This window comes from Protopterus annectens, chromosome 10.part0 (genome assembly GCF_019279795.1).
Source record: "Protopterus annectens isolate FY-2018-M chromosome 10.part0, PAN1.0, whole genome shotgun sequence".
NCBI classification, from domain to species: domain Eukaryota; kingdom Metazoa; phylum Chordata; order Ceratodontiformes; family Protopteridae; genus Protopterus; species Protopterus annectens.
In genome coordinates, this window is record NC_056744.1 from 1,712,706,502 (window position 1) to 1,712,719,697 (window position 13,196).

Consider the following 13,196-nt stretch of genomic DNA (forward strand, 5'->3'; position numbering starts at 1 on the left):
CCCTATTTTGACTAGGTGGGTTCTATCAGTGAGCTAGTTTGCTTCCCATCTGGTAACATATGGATCGATGCCTAGTTGGGTGCATTTATCTATTGTACCCGAGTGGGGAATAATATCGAAGGCTTTGGTCAGGTCAAGGTAGGCAGTGTGCACAGTCTTCCCCTTATCCATGGCTTTGGTGACTGTCTCAAAGAAGTCGGCCAAATTTAAGAGACATGACCTCTCCTTGATGAAACCAAAGTGTGTGGGATCAAATGTTTGGAGGTTGCCAATGTCCTTGTTAATGAGGTCGCTGATAATCAATTCCATGGCCTTACAGATAAGGATAGTTAGGCTGATAGGTCTATAATTTCCTGGGTCAGTGGACGCTCCACCTTTGTGCAAAGGGATGGCAGTAGCTGTCCTCCACCTGGCTGGGACAAAGCCGGGAATTAGACTTTGGTTGAATATGGTGTCTAATGGTGCAGCAAGTTCTTGCCTGAGTTCATGTAGGATGTAGCCTCGTCCATGGAGGCTGTATTTTTTTGCCTTTGAGAGGGTAATGATGACTTGCTCCCTACAGATGAGGGGAGAGGAGCAAGTGTTGGGGATGTCCTGATTTATTGATGGGGTGGACAGGGGGTGAAATTTTCACTGACCCTGTCTGCTAGCAGGTTGGCTATATCTACGGCGTTGGTGTATGTGGTGTCCTTGACCATCAGTTCTGAGCAGATCTAAGTGCTTCCTTTGAGATTGCAGACATATGTGAAGAAGGCCTTATTTATGTATTTAATTTATTTATTTAATATTTGTTTACTGTCAAAGTCTGACTTGGAACAAAGCCAATTTTCAGCGGAGACTCCGGGATAAATGCTCCAGATGCATGTCTTTATAAGAACCGACTGTCTTTAGTAGATGTGGCCAGTTTGGGCTCGAAGTTTGCTTTGGAGGATTTCATTAATGCTCTTATCTGCTTGTTCAGGCTAAGGAGAGATTGCTTCCAATTAGGCACCTGGTCCTTCTTGGTCCTGGACAACAATTTTTTTCCTTTTATTAGAGTTTATTTATTGCAAGATGTCCACAAGACAGGCTTACTCTTCCTTGAGAAGGATGGTTTTGTCCTTTCTGGTATTCCTGATTCCATGCAGCTATATAAGTGTTTGTACAGTAGTTTGGTATAGGTTTGGACATATGTGCCAGTTCATATGGAGGGGGCTGTGAAGCTGTTTAAGCCTTTCCTTGAGGGATTGTAATCAGATTTGGAGAAGTTTTCTTGTTTGACCGTGGCTAGGGTGGGTCGAAGATATGGTAACTTTGAAAGTGATCACTTTGTGGTCAGATCTTAACAGGGAGGATGACATTGTAGGGGGCTGTAGTGGTTACTCATGTTAGTTTATACCAAGTCCAAGATATTCATACTTGTGGGGTGTTGACCAGTTGGTCCAAGGCATTTGCATTAATGAAATCAAGGAATCTCTGGGCATTTGTGTTTTGGCATGACTAGTTCTTCCAGTCTATGGCTGGATAGTTAAAGTCGCTCAGGGTCAGGGTAAAGGGTTGAATCTTGATAGACTTGAAGAGATCCAGATAGGTGGAGTGGGCATCTTGAGTCAAAGTTGGGAGCCTGTAACCAGCTGTGATTTGAATAGAGGTCTTGTCGATGATTAACTGCATGTGGAGTGTCTCCTGTGCCTCATACTGTTTGACCAGCCTGGAGGTGTGTCCATCTTTAATATTTATTGCAAATTCACCTCCTTTTGCTTTGCTGCCCATGGTTTAGGGTCTGAATGTATGATAGGATTAGTAACCTGGTATGTCTGCAGCTTTGAATCAGGTTTATGTGACTGCACAAATGTCAGTAGCTTCCAGGATTAAGAATTCTTGTAATGAGTGCGGTTTCATGTTTAGATTCCTACTGTTTAGCAGTATGACTTTTCATTTGCATTTTGATGAAATTTTCATGTTGGTAGTTTTGACCTCATGGCATTGCCTAAAAAAGGCACTATGGGGGAGGCAAGACCCTTTGCCAGAAGCCTGAAGCCCAAGGGAGACAGATGCAGGTCATATCTTGCAAAGCATTGTGGTCTGTTGATCATATCTTCCCATTTTCTCAGGTACTGGATCCCCTTGGAAAGTCACCAGAAACTAAGCCAATTGTTAAAGTAAACATTTTCTGTTTGTACTGAGGCATCATTCTGGGTGATAGTAGAATGCTGCTTAAGGCTAGGAACATACCTGCCTGGGATGCGTTTTCAGCAAGCTTGATAATGTCTCTCTTCATATAGTCCAGGGAGGTACATCTCAAGTCATTCATGCCAGCATGGACTATGACAGAGTCATAACAGTACCTGTTGTTGAGAGACTTGAGTGCATGGGTGATATGGTGGATTCTGGCACCTTACAAGCAACTAACTGTGACTTTCTCCTTATCCGGCAGGGTGAGGGGCACATCTGTATGTCTGACAATGGAGTCTCCTATGACTAATATGTTGGGTTTATGTTTAGGTCTTAGTGTCTGTGAGACACAGGTGTGTGGGCTATGTGTGGTGTGGTGGTCAGTGGAGTTCACGTGTTTTTGCCTCAGAAGTCTCTTTTGTTTGGGTATGTTTTTGTTGAGGACCTCCGCATATGTGGGTGTAGGTGTGGGTGGTGTTTGAGGTGTGGTGTTTGTGTTGACAACCTTCTCAGTGCCATCAGGTATCTTCTTTGAAAATGTAGTCTACATGTCATCAAAATGTGACTGCTATGTCCTTCTACTGCTTTGATCTGGGTCGTGATCCAGGCACTATAGTTTCTACCAGCCTGTCTTCAGTTATTGGTCTTCGTGGTGGGAATAAGCCCACTGTATGTCTTAAAGCTATTCACGTTTTCCTGTTAGTGGCCTGTTGTCTGTCATATGTGTATTGGTAAACTCTGTTCTCATCAGGTGCCTGTAGTCTCCCTAACACTGATCACTTTGAGAGAAAACCAGAATGAGTGACGGACTTCCCTTGCCTTTTTTCAAAATTTCTTCCTCCTGACATATCTTTACATAAGTAAATATGTATGCTAGGGTGCACCTTTGCCCTGGGTATTTACTTCTATTCTCTTACATAGCTTCACATGTCAGTCATACTGGTGGGATCAGTCTTGGTCCCAGGTCACAAGTGCTGTAGACAGCTCTCCTGATGGTCTTCACTCATCTTTTTGTTGTAAAGAAGATGTGTGGATTCAACTGATTCTGTAAAGTACAGCCATTTTGTTTCTAAGACTGCAGATGGTATAAAATACTTTTTGGGAAAAATAAAGAAAAAAAAAAAAACAAAATTCTACTTTTTCTTACCGGGATACTAAGGGTATAAAGAAATGTGGTAAATGTAATTATTGTGCAGATATTTTAGGAGAAAAGATATATTTGAATGAAATAAATAACAAGTACATTACATTAAAAATGGGATATGTGTTTCTAGTAAAACTGTGTACATTGCAAAATCTTCCACCTGCATAGCATTTTATATGGGCAATACAGAAAGAAAACAGGAGAATTTATGAACATAAATGTGACATAAAAAAACAGAAATGTCAGTAATGCCATATTTAAACATTCTATTACTTGTTCTGCCTTTGTTGGTTTTAAAATTGCTATTATAAACCTGGTTGAAACTGATTTTAGTGAAGGTAGTGTGACAAGACTTGAATACAGAGAATACAGAGAATTACATTGGCAGTTGAGACTTAATGCCACTACCCCACCCCTAGCTATTAACGAAAGTGTGTCTATAGTTGTGTTAGTAAAATTAAGGACAGCAAAGTTAGAAGTTTACAATGTTATGAAGTTACAAACATTGTATATTCACTGTTTATTATTTATTGAAACTGTTTTTTTTTATATTACGTTCATTCATTTTTTAAACTAAACATTTTAACATATTTATTTTTTCATTTATTAATCATTTTACATAAATGGTTCGTATCCCTTCAATAAATTTCTTCGAGTTAAGTAAAAAGTGATTAAATGCAAGTTAATTAGTAATTGCTAAATATTTTAATAGTTAATTGATTTTATTTCAAGAACATTTATAAAAGGACTAATTTACACTAATGGAAATTTAATTCCAATGAAGTCTGTAGTTTGGACGATATAGCATTTAATGTGTTGGTGTTACCTTTGCTTTTGGTGAATAAACACATTAAATTTACAATTACTAGTTGTCTGGCTCCTCAACCATTCCAGCACATTTGTGTTCTGCTTGATGATATAGCGATTCATCTTCACTATTTCTATCCTTCTTAACTTCCAGGAACATGCGTGCAGTTCGGAACAGTACATTACACAACAGTTTACAAAACTGCACCAGTTTCTAAATGACAAAGAGCAAAAACTAATTCAGCAGCTTAAAAACAAGGAAGCAAAAATACTGAAAGAGATGAAAGAGAATACTGAATGCATTAAAATGAATATGGACACTCATGTGGCTGGATCTGATGTCAACCTGGAGTGCAAGAATGAAGAACTGGAGATCGAAGCAAACTCTGAAAACAGTAACTCTGCTGTGGTAACACAGGAGGCAGAATCTGATGATACTCTGGAGCTACGAAAAGGGGAAAGCACTGGCTTGTTAACAGTAAGCATGCTTTGCTTTTCTTTTAGCTTTTTGCATGACCTGTGGGAAATATTGAGGTTGCAGTTTGGAATGGGTCCGCCATTGATATAGGACAGATAGTGGTCTAAGTGATGTAAGACAATGTGCTTAATTTTGAATTACTCTGTCTTTTTTAATCACTTTGAAAACTGCTTGCTTAGGTGAACCTGCCTGTGTTTAACATACATAAATTCTAATAGATGATTCAAATAGTACATTAGAGCAGTTACACAAAAGTAATATTTTTGGTTTCTGCTGCAGAAGTGTATTCATTTAGCATTTACTGCCTAATGAGGAACACTAGGTAGCTAACTCACACAACAAACAAACTGTAATATGATTCAACAAAAGTGAAAACACAATAATTTCAAAGCAGGCAAATTGTGAGTGCCATCAGAAGGGTAAAGTTCTGCAACCCTCTTGAATGGGAGGCAGTGATCCCCGTCTTCCCTGAAACTTAATAAAACAGTTTTCAGTTTTATTTCTGTATATAATAATATGTCAAAGTGCATATGTGGAACAGTTTAGCACAGACCTTTGATGAACTGTTGTCTCCTTGGTAGTACTTCAGAAATCTCCTGATACTGAGCTTCCAACCTTGATAAAACCAGTTTTGTTACATTTTATTTCAGGAGATCACAGTGCTGTCTTGTTTTTATTATGTGTGCATGTACAGCTGAAATGGGGGTGAAGAAATGACTTGGCTCTAAACTTAACAAGTGAACATATTGAAACTTGCCAAAATATTAAACTGCATTGGGCAGACTACATGATGGCTTCTTTTTCAGAAGCTCTATGTCTTTTTTTGGCTTGGATTTCTTTTCTGGTGATGTTAATAATGACATCTTAGCTTTTGATGATAGTTTGTGGCTTCCCCTGATCTGCTAGACTTGATACTGGTACAGTGTAGTAAATAAAAATAAACACAAATATTCCAAAAAAAACCTATATTCATAAGAAAAAAAAACATTTGGTGTAAGAGACTGGCAGCAAAATAATTTAGTGAAAACAAGGCAAGCACGTTCCTTCAGTAAATGCAGACTGAACATCATCAATCATTATAACTAGATTATTAGGAAGAATTAAATCACATGATGAAAAATTAACCAATCATGATACTGATATTGCAGTGCCCTTGTATTTAAATAACATGTGGCACAATGGCTAGTGTTGTCACCTCACAGCAAGAGGTTCCCTGGTTTGATTCTCAGCTGGGGTGCCTTCTGTGCAGAGTCTTCATGTCCTCCCTGTGTTTGCGTGGATTTCCTTCAGGTGCTTTGGTTTCCTCCCACATTCCAAAGACATACAGTAGGTGAACTGGACTCTCTAAACTGGCTATAGTTCCGAGTCTGCATGTGAGTGTGTAGTGTGAAAGAAGTACCACGGCTAACCACCTGGTGGTGTACACCTTGACTCTAGGTGGTTGTCACTGGTGAAGTAACATCCCGACCCATTTGCAAAAATGGGAAAAAGAGGTTGTGGACAGATGGATGGATGAATTAACATTATCATTCAAATCTGGAAAATTACTACATCTCATGTCTTTGTAACAATGCAGTTACATCAACCCCCTTACATCACTACAAACTCTTTTCTAAAGCATAAATAAAAACTTTTTTTAAATCCAAGTCATCATCATCTTTCAGTTTTTCCCGTTAGGGGTCGCCACAGCGGATCATCTGTTTCCATTTCTTCCTGTCCTCTGCATCTTGCTCTGTCGCACCAACCACCTGCATGTCCTCTCTTATCACATCCATAAACCTTATCTTAGGCCTTCCTCTTTTCCTGTTACCTGGTAGCTTCATCCTTAGCATCTTTTCCCCAATATACTCAGCATCCCTCCTCAGCACATGTACAGACTAACATAATCTTGCCTCTCTGGCTTTGTCTCCAAACCTTCCAACCTGGGCTGACCCTCTAATGTACTAATTCCTAATCCTGTCCACCCTCGTCACACCCAGTGCAAATCTTAACATCTTTAACTCTTGCCACATCCAGCTCTAACTCCTGCCTTTTTGTCAGTGCCACTGTCTCCAACCCATATAACATAGCTGGTCTCACTACCCTCTTGTAGACCTTCCCTTTCTTCTCCACCCACTCCATCCTATATGTACTCTCTTCTTCACCTCTCTTCCACGCTCACCATTACTATGAACTATTGATCCCAAGTATTTAAACTCATCCACTTTCACCATCTCTACTCCTTGCATCCTCACCATTCCTCTGTCCTCCCTATCATTCACACACATATATTTTGTCTTAGTCCTGCTGACCTTCATTCCTCTTCTCTGTAAAGCATATCCCCATCTCTCCAGGGTCTCCTCCACCTCTTCCCTACTCTCACTACAGATCAAAATGTCATCTGCAAATATCATAGTCCACGGGGACTCCTGTCTGCCAACCAGTCCATCACCATTGCAAATAAGAAAGGGCTCAGAGCTGATCCTTGATGTAATCCCACCTCCACCTTAAACGCATCCGTCACTCCCACTGCAGAACTCTCCACTGTCACATTACCCTTGTACATATCCTGTATCACTATTTCATACATTTCTGACACTTGTGACCTTCTCTGTACTTCTCCATCAACACTCTCAAAGCAAACATCGCATCTGTAGTGCTCTTTCCCGGCATGAAACCATACTGCTGATCACTAATCATCACATCCCTTCTTAACCTAGCTTCCACTACTCTTTCCCATAACTTCATGCTGTGACTGATCAATTTAATCCCTCTGTAGTTACTACAGCTCTTTACATAACCCTTATTCTTAAAAATTGGTACCAAAACACTTTTTTTCCATTCCTAAGGCATCCTCTCACTTTCAAATAAAGTCCAAATGCAAACAAAAGTGCACAAAGCGAATCCAATAAACCACAAAAAAGGTGCACTTAAAGCAAACCAATAAAGCCACGGATCGAGGCAACCAGTATATGTAACGTTTTATTAAAGAAAATAGTAAACAACGCAAAAAACACTCCATTAACACCATTAAAAATCCGTTTTCGTTTCATCACACTTCATCAGATGTGGGTTAGAATAAAAAGCTGCCCTTTTATATACATTCAAACCTGTGACATCAAAAGCCTTAAGCCAACCAGAATGAATTTCTAATATGCAATAAATTAATTAATAAAACCTTTCAAATTGTAATAAGAACCTTAAAAATATTTATATATGAATATTATTTCCAAAGATAAAATAATTGTGGAATGAATTAAAACACATTTGGATAAACAAAGGATGTTCATGAGTATAAATAAATAAATAAAAATTAATAACAATTATATGTTCCTTGATTCATTTGTGCATCAGAGTCCATGCGCCATCTGCTGGTTAAAAAGAAGCGAAATATATCAACTGATGAAGTGTGATGATTGGTGGTTTATTGGATCCTCTCACTTTCCAAAATTTCATTAAACAAAACTCCACTGCCATTTCACCTAAACACCTCCATGCTTCCACAGATATGTTATCTGGACCAACAGACTTTCCATTCTTCATCCTCTTCATAGCTATCCTTACATCCTCCTTGCTAATCCATTGCACTTCATGATTCACTATCCCCACATCATCCAATTTTCTCTCCCTTTCATTCTCTTCATTCATCAACCCCTCAAATTACTCCTTCCATCTGCTCAACACACTCTCCTCACTTGTGAGTATGTTTCCCTCATTATCCTTTATCACCTTTACCTGCTGCACATCTTTCAAGTATTATGTACATTTTATCATCTTTAGACTTAATAGAATGAACATGTCCCAAAACACTTTTTTGTTCAGTTATCTAATGTAGTTTTCCCAATATAAAAACTTCCACATAACAAATATTGTGCATACTCCACCAAATTTCTGTTTTCAGAAGTAAATCTGCAGTGGTTACCTACAGTTCTATTGTTGTTCTCATAAGGAATGTTTGGAGTGAAAATGCATTGTGCACACCAAGAATAAGAAAATGTGGCAAAATCTTCACTAGTAACCTTTAATGAAGGGCAAACTTAATTATCTTCAAATTATCTTTAATGTTCTTGCTCCTTGTATCAACATACCTTGAGTTTCTCCAATAATCCCATTCAAAGCTTCATGTCCCCTTAGTTCATTCTAATGTTTCCTAATTATATTTTTAATGGCAGTGAACGGTAAAGGTGCTGTAACCTGCTAAAGTCTCTCTTTTCCATCCTCTGTTTTAGCACCCATTCTACTCCGATTCTAGGTGTATGTTGTCTTTGTCTAGGCTGAGGAAAAAAAATCTCAAACAAGCCCGTCCTCTAACATAGTATCTACTATTTGGACAAAGCCAAAAATAATGCGGGGGGGACAAAGGCCTAAAAATAGAGAGAAAATTTATATATTGGTCTTGTAAACCTAAGAAGTTACTAGGATAACAGGATTTACATTAGCGTGCATTTACTGAAGGATACGTAGTCTGAAATTCCAATGTTTGTCATTATTTAGCAACTTCATTCCTCAATAATTTACCAGAAAACCACAATTCTTATGAGGAGCAGGGCAAAGATATATGATGCAATAATGTGGACTTTCTGCGAAACTCTATACAGTCGAGAGGTATGGTGTATAGATGCTGTCTTAATCTAATAAAATGTCTAATTTCTTTGTTAATCTGCAAAATACTCCTTTCCAAAAGTCAGTCTGGAGGCATGGATATATTCAGTCTCTACTGTACCTTGCTTAGTGTGCGTCCAGTGCATATTCATATACTCTAGATACTAATTGCCACTGATAGATTTCCTAAAAGTCTTTATCAATGCACTGCCACTATGCTTGTCGATTATGTCCGAGTAATTAATCTGAGTAACATGCCTGTCATTTTCATACTTCAGTTATTTAGTGGCAGTGCAAATTTTTATGGCAATTTAAGAAGGAAAATTAAGTTGTTAGTTCCGCTGGTTTGAACATTGTAAGAAGTTTGTTGAAAAATATAATTCAGTTCTTCTACAGCTGATTTCATAGTAAAAATATATCATCAAATATATCATCAATAAATATCTGCATACATCATGCAATGCTCAAAGGGGAACTAACATTTTAATTTTTATCCCAAACCATGATAAAAATATTTGCTTAAGTGAGGGTCATTACTACCCCCATAATCGCTCTTGAAATCTGTTGATAATATTCCTCTTTGAACATAGAGTTATTTCTTAATATTAACTCCAACAGGGCACATATAAAATCTGCAATGATATTAAATTCATCACTATATTTATCTAAAAATACTCAACTAAATCTATACCCTTAGGTTTGAGTGTGAGTGTATATAATGCAACCGTATCTAGGATCTGTCTGTTGGCAAAAGTCAAATAAATCTCTAAATGCTTTACTTTTCTATCTATTGACTGAAGTTTATGTTCAATAAAAGCATCAACTGATTCATTTGATCTTGCCAGCAGATTGCATGAGAATTTGGTAAAGGGGCAAGGCTTGAGCCCTCCTCGTCCCTCTTGGCTTTATGCCTACTTTGATCTTTATGCTGCCATTTGCACACTGGACACTGTATCTGTTACAGTGGGATGTTAGTTGCCAGTAACTGCATGTTCACCCTTTACTTACAGATCTTCTTCTGATGTTGAAGTTCTCCTGACACGGCCCTAGATGGATGTCCAGCCTTTAAATGGATCTCCCATTTCTAAAGGTACAACATGTCTGAGTGTTCATGATGGATGTTTAACTGACAAGCTGGTGATCTTACCTTAGCTGTTCCACATTATTAAAATGGTTGCCCCCTGTGGTGAAAGGGCTCACATTAGAGAACCGGAGCTTCACATAGTTCTCCTGCTTCAAAGGACATCATATGGACAGCTGTTTTGAGGGCTGTCGTCTTTCTGTCTGACCAATAGTCTTGCATGTGGTATCCGAAGAAAGATTGGGGTACTACATATTTCACATTTTGACAAGAGGGGATGAGTGTCTGGTTGTAGGCTGTTAACAAAATGCATCACTGTCTCAGTAGCCCTCATCATATGAAAAATGAAAATGCTGGTAGAGTTCACAAGCAAAACTACCTTCTTTTGGAGCTGCAGATATAGAAGTCTTGCCTAATTTGGGTATTCTCATGATTGATGTATTTGTCACCCAAGTGTATGTGGTTATCTTCCTCTTTTGCTTTCTGTAGGGGACAAGGAGAAACTTATGGTCAATGTATTAATTCCTTCTGATTCCATGTCTCAATGCAAGGTTCAGTGTTCTGGTGGCAGATAAATATCCTGGTGTTAGCCATGGTAGTTCTTTCATGGTTGTAACAACATCTGTACCTTGGAGATTATTTGTTGCTGTAGACACTCTGATCCTCTGGTGTTAAGTGGATAGAGTCATTACTGACTGAACTTTCAAGAAACCTTGCACTCAACACTCGTATTCTGCTAATTTTATGGTGTTTTTCATATGGGTAAAGTGGTATCCTGTGCCACCCCAGCTGGTCAGTTTGCAGGTGTTTTATTTTTGTTGGCGGCTACTGGTTAACTTCAAATGACATCTTCCCCATTGTTCATTCTCTTCTCAGGGTTACAACATTTTGAGATACAATAGATGTGCCCTTTGCAAGGAGGGTTCTTCCCTGTGGTAGTGAAGACTCCTTGACCATTGCATTGCACTGTGAATGTCCCCATGACTGGGAGGTGGGCAGAGAGGCTGAAGATGTCATTTTTCTCTTTAAATCCTACCCCTCCCTCACATGTTAGGCTGATGTCTCTTAAATGGGCCAATAAATGCATGCTGAGGAAACCACCATCCCCTAACTGGTGGTGCACCCCTCTTTAGCCCACCCATCCAACATCCTCTAGTCTCTACTCCACAAATACATTGCTATTCTTCAAACTCAAACTCCTCATACACACAAACAACACCCTACTTACAAAACTCCCCACAATACAACATAACTCTAACCACAAACTGCCACCAACACCATATTCAGATAGCACCAGTACCCTGTCCCAATGTGGGAACAACCACCCCAATCCAGGGCCAACCCCATCTGCCTCTTCCTCTCCAACTTTTCAAAAATCCCTAAATATCACCACCATTAACATATAGAGTATTAGAAACAAAATCCCATAATTCCATGCTTGGTTATCACTTTCCAGACCTGATATAATTGTTGTAACCGAGACTTGGCTTAAACCATATATAAAAGACACCGGATTTCTCCCTCCAGGTTTCTCCTGTCTAAGATCAGACAGACCCCGCAAGAAAGGGGGAGGAGTTGCACTCCACTACCCTAATTCCTTTACCATCACCCCCTATTCAAATCCTATTCTGCAATTCTCTACAGCCGAACTCACCATAGCACATCAAAAAATGAACAACTTCAAAAGTCTGTGCTTGATTTCCCTATACATCCCACCAGGTAACAATATCCCCATCCTAGAAGAAATCCTAGCCTGGACCTCAAATAATATCCATAACAAAGCAATATATATTTTTTCTTGCTTTAACCCATGTCACATATCAGATAAGGTTAACAATTGTCTTTGCTGTAGTATGCAAATCCCACACTGAGACTTCCGTTTCTGCAACCATTTCAACTCTAGGACTATCAGGCATAGGCCTGAGATCTGAGCTGTGCATCTTAGTCTCCCATCTACTTCACATCATCCAATGCCATCTGCCAGTCATCCCAAGGTTGAGCCCCCTAAGTGTAGGAGGGATAATGAAAAAAGACCCAAGCTTAGGGCCTCTGATGACAATTGTTCTCTGCCTGCCAGTCCCCCAAAGCCTGTTACACTGAGGAAGGTCAGGTGCTTTTCTCCTTCCACGACTGAGAAAACAATTTATACTTCAAACTTGGGTTCAGCTTACTCCAGTTTCCTGTAGTCTAGGCTACAATATATGCAATGGGGTAATTCCTCTAATGCTGTTACATATATTGAAAGTTCTGGTGTTATCAGTTAATTTCTGGATAACAGATTAACAGTCCATTATATCACTTGCCATGTGCTGTCCACTTTTCCTTAATAGTTGTTTCTGTTACATTTGCGCAATGTTCATTTTGTCATTGGTTCACGCCTTTACCTTGCATTATTTCCTGGGCCATGCTTCCAGAAGTGAGACTTCCTTTGGCATCTTGGTGTTCAGGACACCAGTTTCTGGGACTTACTTCTTGGTGGTCATCCAGCTCCTCCTGTCCTTGGAGTACTTGAGATTTATTCCAGTTGCTGACCAAGAATGGTCTGCACTAATGCATATAAACAAATATACCAAAACTATAAATACTCCTCAATTAGACACACTTTTCTCAAATTATGTGAAATCTTGTTATGATAAACTGTGTATACCAGCCTTCTTTGAATTTCCTTCAACACTACACAGAGGCACACTGTAACTGGTCATCATTACCTTCTCTGACACTGTAGACACATCTCTTTGACCATCAACTTGCACAGGAGATATCAGTGAGGTTACCTTCTGCATGCATTCATACTTTAATTTATCTTCCATAAAAAAAAACTCTCCATAAAGAAAAATAGAATTCCTCATGGCCTTTTAGATTTCTCCCAGTCAGTATACGTGTGGACTTGAATCAATCCAGACAAGAAGCCACGCAGGTCTTCTGACAGCTGTCTGCTCATTGAAACAAAT